The 12,075-nt window shown below is 42.3% G+C and overlaps 1 protein-coding gene across 5 annotated transcripts in view; it reads right to left on the bottom strand.

Annotated features, from left to right (window-relative positions):
- Nucleotides 1–12,075, bottom strand: part of Ahi1 (Abelson helper integration site 1) — a 141,471-nt gene that overhangs the window by 44,694 nt on the left and 84,702 nt on the right. The gene's annotated exons all lie outside the window — the stretch shown is intronic.

The raw sequence follows: 12,075 nt of genomic DNA, 5'->3' as shown, positions 1-12,075 counted from the left end.
CACAGGTGCTGGTCTCATTTACTCTCTAATGTTTGTACATTACAAACTAACATATGGGCTGGAACACTGTAACAGTTAACAAGAATGGTTTGGGTCCAATAACACTAATGGCTGTCACACAGACCTTGGAGATGAGAGCCATAAAGTCTACAGTAGCAATTAGCAAAATTCCCAGTTTAAGCAAAAGGCTATGTACATAAATACTATGCAAGTATTTATTTAACCCTCTTTAATGAAAATGTATGAAATGAGATTAAGACAAACTATAGCTTTATATCACTTTCAAATAATATCTTTAAAATAAAGCATCATATATTTAAGAATGCAGCTTTGCTTCCTTTAACCTTTTTTCCCTTAGGGCTTGGTATGGTGACACACACCACTAATCCCAGCCCGAGGATACTGAATATGTCCACATTAGTCCTCCACAGTTAGAACTAAAAACTGATGCAGCCCCAGCTACTCAGTAAACCCCAGGTACGAAACAAGCCTTCAAGCAACACGAAAGCAGCACCTCCCACATTTTTGGTCCCTACTGTTTGCTATATCATATGAAGCACTTGGCTAATACTTATTGAGTAGCTATTTGAGAGTCAGATAAAACACAAACTAGTATAATAAAATGGAAATGTTCTGCACGAAAAAAAAATACAGAGCAAAAAAAGCAGGTTTTCTTTTCCTTACATGTAAAGTCCTTAACTTTGAGAAAAAGACATTCATTTACAGATTAATCTTACTTCTGAGTGAAAAAAAGACAAATATAAAACTGCAAAACATTTAAACAATTTTGGTTCTTGTCAATTTCTGCAACTACTTGTGGGGCAGTGGGCAGTTCTGACATCTGGGGTCCAGTAGAGCGGCCACCTGAGAACCCCGGAGACCCACTGAGCAAAGTAAATTTGTTCACAAGGGATGGTAGGAGTTTGGTGATAGCTCCTGAGACCAATGGCTCAGATTTCAGCCCAGACCCCTCAACCTGCCCCTGCAGGAGATGTGTACAGACAATGCCTCAAGCTCCCAACATTCTAGCTGGACCTTATACCCAGTCATCTGACCACAAGCCAGGCATGCCACGCCCCATACAATGAAAGGGGCGGTTTGCCCCCTCCTCACTCTCTTACTTCCTCACTCTCTTGCTTCCTTTCTTACTCTTGTTCTCTTGCTCCCTCACTCTCTGACATTTCTCCCCTCTTACTCTCCCTCTCTTGCTCTCTCTCTCCTCTCTGCTCTTTGTTCTCTTCTCTTGCCTTCCTCCTCTCCTTTCTCTTTCTCCTTCCTCTCCTTTCCTTCTCTTTACTTAACCAGCATGTTCTGTCCTTCCTACAATAAAATAATTCATTTATTCATTGCCTCCTTTTTAATTAAGGCACCGTGCAGCAAACAGGTCAGCACTGGGAGAGAGAGACCCAGGCCTCAGCAGCAGGCCCCCTGCCACCAGGGAGAGAGAGAGAGCCTCAGGCAGGCCACCAGCCCAGGGCCCCCGCCTTTGGAGCAACAATTTCTACCATCTACTGCCTCTTCTAACTTTTGTAGCTGCAATCAATGAGAAGAGTTTGGCATGGCCCATTTACTTTCAAATAAGAGTGATCTTGTTTAGTCAGAGATAAAATGTAATTTAAAATGATAAAAACAAAACTTTCCCCTCATTTACATCATTAGAGTTTGCACAATTACAGTAAGAAAAAAAAACCTTCTAGATGTCAGTTTTCAATTTCAAGAGTAGAAAATGTTGAAAACTACATTTTCTTGCAAGTGTGTCCATGTGTTTGTTTGTGTGTGTGTGTGTGTGTGTGTGTGTAAGGCCAGATCTTGACATTTGGTATTTTCCTCCATTGCTTGCTACCTTATATAAAGTAGGGTCTTTCACTTAAAGCCAGAGTTTACAGACTATCAATGACTAATCTAGCTTGCTCTATGATCTTGTCTCCACTGCTTGGTTCTGAGATTACTGGCAGGATGTCATACCCATCTTGCATAAGCTTGGGTACTGGAGATCTGAACTCCTCAAATCCTTGAGGGCTTGCATGGCAAGCTCTCTAACCCCCACTTCTCAGACCCCCAAAGGAAAAATTTTAGAAATAGATTACATAAATTAGCTTAGCTTTAAATTTCAACTGCATAAAGAACTAACAGTTTGAAAAGACAGTAGTACATATTTGTTGAAGACTGAAGTTAAAGACATACACAAAGAGACAGTCATAGAGGAAATCTGAAACAGTTTCCTCTTCTAAGTAGATCTTACTTTAAAAGTCTACATTTCAATCTGGCTTTACATTTATCAGCATACAACAATGGAAACACACACATGGTTTACTGTGTTACAGATGACCTTCCCTGTCATTTGACTAAGCCGTGGTATCCAGATACTTAAGGGAAGTTACTCCCATTGTGGAAGTGGGCCTCCAGTAATCATCTGAAAGCCTAGACACATCACGGACCTTTCCTGAGAGAAAGAAATTCCATCAGACAACATAGGAGGCACAGTAGGTTGAGAATAAATGAATTATGGTTTGGTTACTTGCTGTGATGGTTTGAATGAAAATGGCCCCCTCAGGTTCACAGGGAGTGGCACTGTTAGAAGGTGTGGCCCTGTTGGAGGAACTGTGTCACTGTGGGTGGGCTTTGAGGTTTCAGAAGCTCAAGCCAGGCTCAGTGTTATTCTTTCTTTGTGCTGCTTGGGGATCCAGATGTAGGATTCTGAGCTGCCACTCCAGCACCATGTCTGCCTGCACACTGCCAACCTTCCCACTATGATGATAATGAACTAAACCTCTGAATTCCAGGCTAGCCCCAGTTAAATGTTTTCCTTCTTAAGAGTTGCCTTGCTGGGCAGTGGTGGCGCACTCCTTTAATCCCAGCACTTGGGAGGCAGAGGCAAATGGATTTCTGAGTTCAAGGCCAGCCTGGTCTACAGAGTGAGTTCCAGGACAGCCAGAGCTATACAGAGAAACCCTGTCTTGAAACAAAACAAATCAAAACAAAACAAAACAAAACAAACTAAAAGAGTTGCCTTGAATTCTATGTGACAATCTATACCAACATAATATATTCTAGTCTTCACAATCTCTGCAAATATAATGTATTCTAACATACCAGATAATTACTGAAAATGAGGCCATCCAATTTAGATGAACACAGGTAACTGTGATGTTGGTATACCCAGGTATAGGGAAATTATTATTATTATTATTATTATTATTATTATTATTATTATTATTATTATTATTTCTTCCTCCTCTTCCTCCTCTTCCTCCTCCTCCTTTCTTCCTCCTCCTCCTCCTCCTCCTCCTCCTCTTCTTCCTCCTCCTCCTCCTCCTCCTTCTCTTCCTCCTCTTCTTCCTCCTCCTCCTCCTCTCCTTCCTCCTCCTCCTCCTCCTCCTCCTCCTCCTCCTCTTCCTTCTCTTCCTCCTCTTCTTCCTTTTTCTTTTTGTCCTTTGGATTAGGCCTATCTTTTTAAAATTATTTTATTTATTTATGGGGAAGCCTCCTCTAAACAAAACTTTTTTTTTTTATTTCAAAGTTAAATGGAAAAGTAGAGAAAATATTTATAACCTTTGTTTTTGATAGATGACAAGTTCATGTTATAAAAAAACCAAAGCAGACAAATATAAATGTAATTTAAACTTGAAGCGGCAGTTTCACTATAAAGTCATTTTTAAAATCTTTACTTCCTAGCTATGTCTCTGGAGTGAGAGGACCTGGGAGTAATTTCTCACCAACAGTAGCCAGTGTGCTGAGTCCTAGAATGTAGTTTCTGAATTCCATTATCCATTTGTAGCATCAAAACGATTTTTTAAAAAGTGAACCATCTGTGGAGCAGGAGAAAGTGATCCTTGAACATCACAAGCAGGGAAACACACAGAGGCCAAGTGGTCCGTGCTACAGGACACATGGGCAGGCATGGCTTTCTCCACTCCTGTCTGACGCAGCCCAAGTCTTAGGTGGAGCAGCCACATATGTGGAAGGAAGTATCTTTACTGCAGATGATCTCATTGTATATGTAAACAATCTTAAAGATGGTACCAGAAAATTTCTACAACTGATAAACACATTCAGCAATGCATGAGAAAGGAGAAATAGCACACAAAAGTCAGTAGTTTTCATATATACAAAGGACAAACAGCAGGAAAGAAATCAAGGGAGCAACACTATTCAAAATAGCTTCAACAACAGGAACAGCGGCCAGCAGCAGCAACAACAACAACAAAACGTGGACGAAATCTAACCAAAGAAGTGACAGATTTGTACAGTGAAAATTTTAAGATACACAGAAGAAAGCAATTGAAGAAGATATCAGAAGATGGGAAGTCCATCTACGCTCATGGATTGATAGGACAGGATTAATACTGTGAAAATGGCCATTCTTCCAGAGACAATCTATAGATTCAGTATAATCTTAATTAATATTCCAATAGAATTCTCCACATAAACTGAAAAAAAAATCTTCCATAGGAAACTACAAAAGGCCCAATACCCTGACTCTGAGAGGAGAACGTAGGACTATGCTCGAAGTCATTTGCACAGAGTTTTCTGTACAGGACCCTGTCAGCTCAGGAATCACAACCAACAACTAATAAGCAAGACCTCATGAAATCAAAATTTCTATGTGGCCAAGGATGCCATTACTCAATCACAGAGGAGGATTACAGAACTGCTGAAATCTTTACCAGCAACACAGAGGGTTAGAATTTAAATATAAAATGAACTGGAAAAAATAAGAGAAAACCCAATAAAAAATGTAGCACAGAACTAAACAGTGTTCTCAAAACATGAAATACAAACCACTAAGAAACACTTAAAAGTGTTCAATGTCCTTGGACATCAGAGAATTGCAAATTAAAACTTCTCTGAGATTTCATCTAACCAAAGTCAGAATGACAGAGGGGGAGGAGGAGGAAGAGGAGGAGGAAGAGGAGAAGGAGAAAGAGGAAGAAGAAGAGGAGGAGGAGGAAGAGGAGGAGGAAGAGGAGGAGGAAAAGGAGGAAAAGGAAGAGGAGGAGGAGGAGGAGGAGAGAAAGAGGAGGATGAGGAGGAGGAGGAAGAGGAGGAGGAAGAGGAGGAGGAGGAAGAGGAGGAGGAGGAGGAAGAAGAGGAGGAAGAGGAGGATGAGGATGAGGAGGAAGAGGAGGATGAGGATGAGGAAGAGGAGGAAGAGGAGGAAGAAGAAGAGGAGGAGGAGGAAGAAGAGGAAGAAGAGGAGGAGAAGAAGAGGAAGAGGAGGATGAGGATAGGAGGAGGAGGAGGAGGAGGAAGAGGAGGAGGAGGCTTGGGTGTGGGAAGAGGACACTCATTTGCTGCTGCTGAGAGTATACACTGATCTACTCATGATGAAAATTGTGTGGAAGTTTCTCCTAAGTCTACCATATGATCCAGTTAATCTTTCCTGGGAATACACACACCTACAGTATTCCATCTCCTGTGAGACACACCTGCTCATCCATGCCTACTGCTGCTGTACTCACAACAACCGGGAAACTGAAACAGCCTAAACATATGGTATATTTACACAATGGAATGCCACTCAGCTATTGAGACAAAATGTGAACATTTCAAGTAAATGGGTGAAGTCTGAAACAATCATTACGAGAGCTGTGCCCCAGAAAGACAAACATCACATCTTCTCTTATCTGTGGATAAGAGCTTTGAAATTTCAGATATGTGTGTGTAATTTGGAATAGCCATAAAGGTCAGAAAATTACTAAGAGGCCATGAGGGAGAGGGGCTTTCACGGAAAAGGAGAAAAATACACTGTTATAAAGGGCTCAAGGAAGTTAATGGAACAGGAAGAGTTATACTGCAGTTTGGGAATGTGGTATAGGGTAGAGGATGGAGGGTGGGAAAGAGCTTCTAACACCAAAGACTTCAAAAAATACACATGGAAACCCGCTACTGTACAAGCTTACAGGAGCACACAAATATGCACACATACACATGGTCACACACTACCAGCTATCCCAGTGTAAGACGCAGGAAGCCCAGTGCTGGAACCAGTGACTTCTTTTGGAGCTGCTGCCCAGCAAAGTCCTCTAGACCCCTATATTACAGACCACTGCCACCGCTCCTGGCTACCCTCTAGAATCTATGGTAAGATTCCTACAAGTGCTGAAGACACCACGTATTCGTGTCACATACATGGTGAAATAAAGCTGGTACTGACATGGAAGCTCCCTTCTTTCCAACAAGTTTTCATAGTGCTAGAAGGTGATAAGGGGCTGCCAGAAGAGACCTGTAACCACCAGTCATGTCCAGCTGGGAAGACTGGGCTACACTGACTCTGCCAAGACATGTCCACCGCAACAGTGGCCCAAAGGTCCTGGGGGCCACTGACCACGCCCCATAGGATTTAAGTTTCTCTTCACAAGTATATGCCTATACCTGGCACCACTATAAGACTAAGAACCAGCTGGGCGGTGGTGGTGCACGTCTTTAATCCCAGCACTTGGGAGGCAGAGGCAGTCGGATTTCTGAGTTCGGGGCCAGCGTAGTCTACAGAGTGAGTTCCAGGACAGCGAGGGCTACACAGAGAAACCCCGCCTAGAAAAACCTAGGCCCTAGGAGAGAATCTACTACTATTACAGTGCTAAGTGGACATAGTATTACACCAGCTTCTAATGACTTATCATTCTACTCACAGACAAAAGCATCTCTGAACGAGCATCAGAGCAGCTTATATTTGGAGTTGGTAGCTGAGGTGACAAGTGAGAATGGCCCTCACAGACTCACTTGTTTGAATACTTGGTTTCCAGTTGGTGGACTGTTCGGGAAGTATTAGAAGGTATGGCCTTGTTGGAGGAGGTGTGTCATGGGATGGGGGGGCAGGCTTTGAGGTTCCAAAAGTCTATGCCATTCTCAGTGCCTGTCTCTCTGCCTTGTAGTTTTGTCTCAAGTTGTGAGCTCTCAACTACTGCTCCAGTGCCATGCCTGCCTGCTGCCATGTTCCCACCATGGTGGGCATGGAGTCTAACTGTGATCTGCCCTAAAGTGGGAGGGAATGGTTACTTTGGAGAAGTGGCATTTTATATTCCTCTTACTAGGAAACTTGAGAAGCTGGCACTACTCAGCAAGTCTCTTTTGGGAAGAGAACATTCACACACCTAGAGAATGCAGTAACTGAAACGGGGCCACTTTATTTTCATAATGGAGAGATCTGATGTCCACTTCCTTCATCAAAGACTAAACTTACCAGCAGCAGTAGTGGAAGGGACACCCTGACAACACATGACACTTGATAAGATGTGTAGAAGTGATTATCACTCATAGTATGGCCACAAGTTTTGCCTGAATGAAACCACAATGAAATAGATAAATTTAAAACACTGACATTTTATAAGACAATTAGCCCAAGCACTTTTTCTTTCTAGGTTAACTGAAACTGATGCTAATACAACTGATACGAATAATATAACCACCAATGAAAATATGAATCTTGAACGGGTGCTGGAGATACAAAGCTTGCTTAAGGCATTTTTGGTATAATTAGGGATATCTAAATATGAGCATTCTTTAGATGGTTTTCCTATTACCTTTATGAACTTTCATATATGATAATGGTACTGTATAAAGTAAATTTACATAGCAAAGTCCTTAGCTTTATCAGATGTATGGTGAAGTTCCCAGAAAGAAGAGTGGACACCCTACACTTATTTTAGCTTTCATCTCCACATTGGGTTTATCAACCACACACCTACAACAACAAACATGTCAAATATGCATGAATGAGTAGTTTTTGTAGTGTATATTCATATTTACACACTGACTGGCTTGCTAAAAGGGCTGGGGCTGGTGATATGGTTAGTGATTGTGACCCTGACTGATCTTCCAGATGACACAGGTTTAAGTTCCAGAACCCACAAGCACACTCAGCTGTCTGTAACTCAAGTTCTATGGAATTTGATGCCCTCTTCTGGTCTCCATGGGCAATGCACACACACGGTGTACAGACATACATATACACATGCAGGCAAAACATTCTTATACAAAACATGCAAACTAAAATGAAAGAAGTTATTCTTATTGAAAAGTAGTAATTTTTACCCAATTGGAGAGATGAATTTCTTATAATCATCAGTTTTTTCCCCCTTTATAATTAGTAGAAACTATTTGAGGGATGGAGAGTTATCTTGGTGCTTGAGAACCCTGGCTGCTCCAGAGGACCTCAGTTTGATTCTCAGCACCCACATCATGGCTCACAACTGTGTGTAACTCTAGCTCCAAGGAATCAAACGCCCTCTACAGGCATGACACACTTATGTGGAGCAGACATGTACATTCAGACAAAACATTCACACACACAAAGTAAAAATAAAATAAACACCATTTCAGGGATAAATTATTCATATTCAAATATATTACTTCACAACCTGACTTTGGAGACATTGGTATATTAGAAGACTGGGAGGAGTTTATAAGATTTGTGACTCTGGGTCAAAATGTGGACACTTCATTTCTTCTTAAAAGGGGGAACAAAATACCCATGGAAGGAGTTGCAGAGACTAACTATGGAGCAGAGACTTCAGGAAGGACAATCCAGCCTGATATAGCTGTCTCCAGAGAGAATCTGACAGTGCCTGACTAATACAGAGGTAGAGGCTCACAGCCATATATTGTACCGAGTACAGGGTCCCCAATGAAGGAGCCAGAGAAAGGACCTAAGGAGCTGAAGGGTTTGTAGCCCCTTAGGACAAACAACAATATGAACTAACTAGTACCCTCAGAGCTCCCAGGGACTGAACCACCAACCAAAGAGTACACATGGTGGGACTCGTGGCTCCAGCAGCATATGTATAGCAGAGGATGGCCAAGTTGTTCATCAACGGGAGGAGAGGCCCTTGGCCCTGTGAAGGTTTTATGCCCCAGTGTAGGGGAATGCCAGGGCCAGGAAGCAGGAGAGGGTGGGGTGGCGAGCAGGGGGAGGGGGGAGGGAACAGGGGTTTGTTCTTATTCTTGTTTTTTTGGAGGGGAAATAAGATATTGTATGACATGTAAATAAAGAAAATATCTAATAAAAAAAAGATTTGTGACTCTGATATGCACTTCCCCACAGCTCGGGAAGAGCTCCCAGTCTATGCCATTCTTAACTGATCTGTCCTATTTCTTCTCAAACACCAATAAAAATTATAATTCATACAATAGGTAGGGTCATATTCTTAGTCTCTACATATAAAATGGCAGTGCTCAGAAAGGTGAGGGAGAAGGACTGCTGAATCTGAGGACAGCTCATTATTATACATCAAGACTGTCTCACTCTGGGCAGTAGTGGTGCACGCCTTTAATCCCAGCACTTGGGAGGCAGAGACAGGCGGATTTCTGAGTTCGAGGCCAGCCTGGTCTACAGAGTGAGTTCCAGGACAGCCAGGGCTACACAGAGAAACCCTGTCTCAAAAAACAAGAAAAAAAAAAAAAACAAACCAAAAAACAAACAAAAAAAGCACACACACAAGTGCATGCGGCAGGCATGTGCTATGAATATATAAAGTCACTAGATATTTAAATATTTTTAAACTACTATCCAAATAATTTAACTATGCTAACTAACAGATAATTACACATTGAACTAATTTCTATGAAGAAAACAAAACAAAACTGGGGCAATAATTTCCAACATTTGCTAAATCTCCTCCACATGTGCAAGAGGCTCAAGCTTGCTTATACTACCACACACTATCACATGCCATAGACATCGATCTAGGGCAGCTAGATGTGTGTCTAATAAAACATGCCACATATGACACTGGCAAGGCCAAAAGTGCATGAATGTGCATGCTCTCTCGCTTACACACACATGCACATACACACACATGTGCACTTACACACATGCACACACATAGTGTGTTTGCACAAAGGACAGTCCTGCCTTGGCTCTTGTTTGGGGATCCTATTCTCTATACAACACTGTCTTTCATGGTTAAAACTCTGGCTAATCTATTTAAATACCGACTGTTGGGCCAGTGAGAGCTTGTGGGGTAAAGGCAGTTGCTGCACAGACCTGGCGACCTGAATACGATCCCTAGAATCCATGTAAAATTGTCCTCTGACCTCCACAATGCACCTCACCTCCAACCATGCACACAAACACATTCAATAATAAAGTTAAAAATAAAGAGCGACCAACCTTACTCTGCATGTGACTCTACCCTCCCCACCCCCCATTAGTCTGGATCTTAAACTTGCCTGTACGCACCATGAAAGCTTGAGCGATGGCTAAGCAGGGTCCAGTGCTTTGCCAGTGGTGTACGTGGGAAGGTGGTAATGGGGTCAAGGTCTTTCTGCTCCCCGGATACCACAAGGGAGCAGGTGCGCTCTATTGCCCACCACCTGCTGTGTTACTGTGCTTTGTCACAGGTTCGAAGCCAAGGGGGCCAGAGGGTCACAGCCTCTGAGAACTGAGTCAGGTAAACCTTTCCGCATTATCCACTGATATCTCAAAACATTTTGTCACCTAGTGAAGCGCTGACTAGGTCATCTTCTCCTCATTGCTTGTCACTTAGTCTGTGCTTAGTTTTTATTCACTGTCTTTCCCAGCAGAAGAGCAATGCACACAGAACATTTATCTACACAGGATTAGCTACAACACTCATAAAAGAGCACTATTTGCTTTTTAGATTTAGTTATTAGCCGAGTTTGGTGCCACAGACAAAAGCACTACTGAGTTCTAAAGGGAAATTATAAGCATAGAAAATTTTAGGCATAATCAAGATTTAGAAATGTCCTACACCTTGATTTAAAGAGAAGTCAGTTTTTTAAAGAATATCCTATTCTGGGAGTCAGATCTGTGCTTCACTTAGCCACCAGCAGAGAGGCTTCCTCCTGCAGGAGACAGGGACCAACACAGAGACCATGGCTGGGCGGTGTGCAGTTAGAGGCCTTGGAATCCTCAGCTCCAGATGTGATGTCTCCATCAGACACCTCCCCTCAGGGATCCAGACAAGGAGGCTGCAAGACTCAGAGCCCAGAGGGGAATGCCAAGGAAACAGTGTCTTCCAGACAGGACTGATGGACACACGGGACTCACAGAGACCATGGCAGCAGGCATAGGCCTGCAACAGGTTCAAGCAAGATGGGGGCCCAGTGCTGAGAAGAGCAGTAGACTCAGCCCCCAACCCCTACCGCAGAGGCTATCTACAATCGGTAAGTGCTAGCTTAGTACAAACTAGTTTTCTGCAGTGGAGTCTCAGTGGACATACAGACCAGACTTCAGGGAGGCCCCATCGGTAAGTGCTAGCTTAGTACAAACTACTTTTCTGCAGTGGAGTCTCAGTGGACATACAGACCAGACTTCAGGGAGGCCCCATGCCTAGCAGTAGATGGCCAGACTTCAGGGAGGCCCCATGCCCAGCGGCAGATGGCCAGCACAGAACTTGGTGGTGCTTTGGTGATTGTGTGGTTTTGTTTTTTTGTTTGTTTGTTTGTTTGTTTTGTCTTTTTTTTTTTTTTTTTTTTTTTTTTCCTAGACAGGGTCTCTCTGCTGTCCTGGAACGCATTCTGTAGACCAGGCTGGCCTCGAACTCAGAAATCCACCTGCCTCTGCCTCCCAAGTGCTGGGAGTAAAGGTGTGTGTCACCACCGCCTGGCTGCTTTGGAGATTCTTTATCACATAATGCTTTTATTTGTTTTTTAAACTTAACTTCTCTCTTGCTTATTTATTATGATTCTGATTTAATGCTTTTATGGGTTTTGTGTGTGTACATGTGTGTATATGTGTGTTTTGTATTTTTCCTTCCCCCACTCTATTGGTCTGTTTACTTTGCTTTATTTTAGTTCTTTTTTTTTTTTTTTTAAAATTGGCCTGTTTGTTTTCTAAAGAAAGAGAGAAAGAAGACAAGGAGCTAGATAAGTGTGGAGGTGCAAGAAGATGGGGGAGGAGAAATAGATCAAAATATACTCTATAGGATGAAAAATTCTGTATTAAAAGTTATTTTTAATAAAAAAGTTAAATTATAGTTCTTATAACTGCCATTTGCTTTTAAGCTGTCTACTTTCAATTCTTTAATATTTACTTCAAAATATATACTAAAGACTAAGATGATATCAAACTATGTTATTACCAAAAGTAGGAGGAAGAAAATAAAGTTCCCC

This window comes from Mastomys coucha, unplaced genomic scaffold (assembly GCF_008632895.1).
Source record: "Mastomys coucha isolate ucsf_1 unplaced genomic scaffold, UCSF_Mcou_1 pScaffold2, whole genome shotgun sequence".
Classification (NCBI taxonomy): domain Eukaryota; kingdom Metazoa; phylum Chordata; class Mammalia; order Rodentia; family Muridae; genus Mastomys; species Mastomys coucha.
The sequence above is the reverse complement of the archived record's forward strand: the minus strand, read 5'-3'. Positions and strand labels throughout refer to the sequence as shown.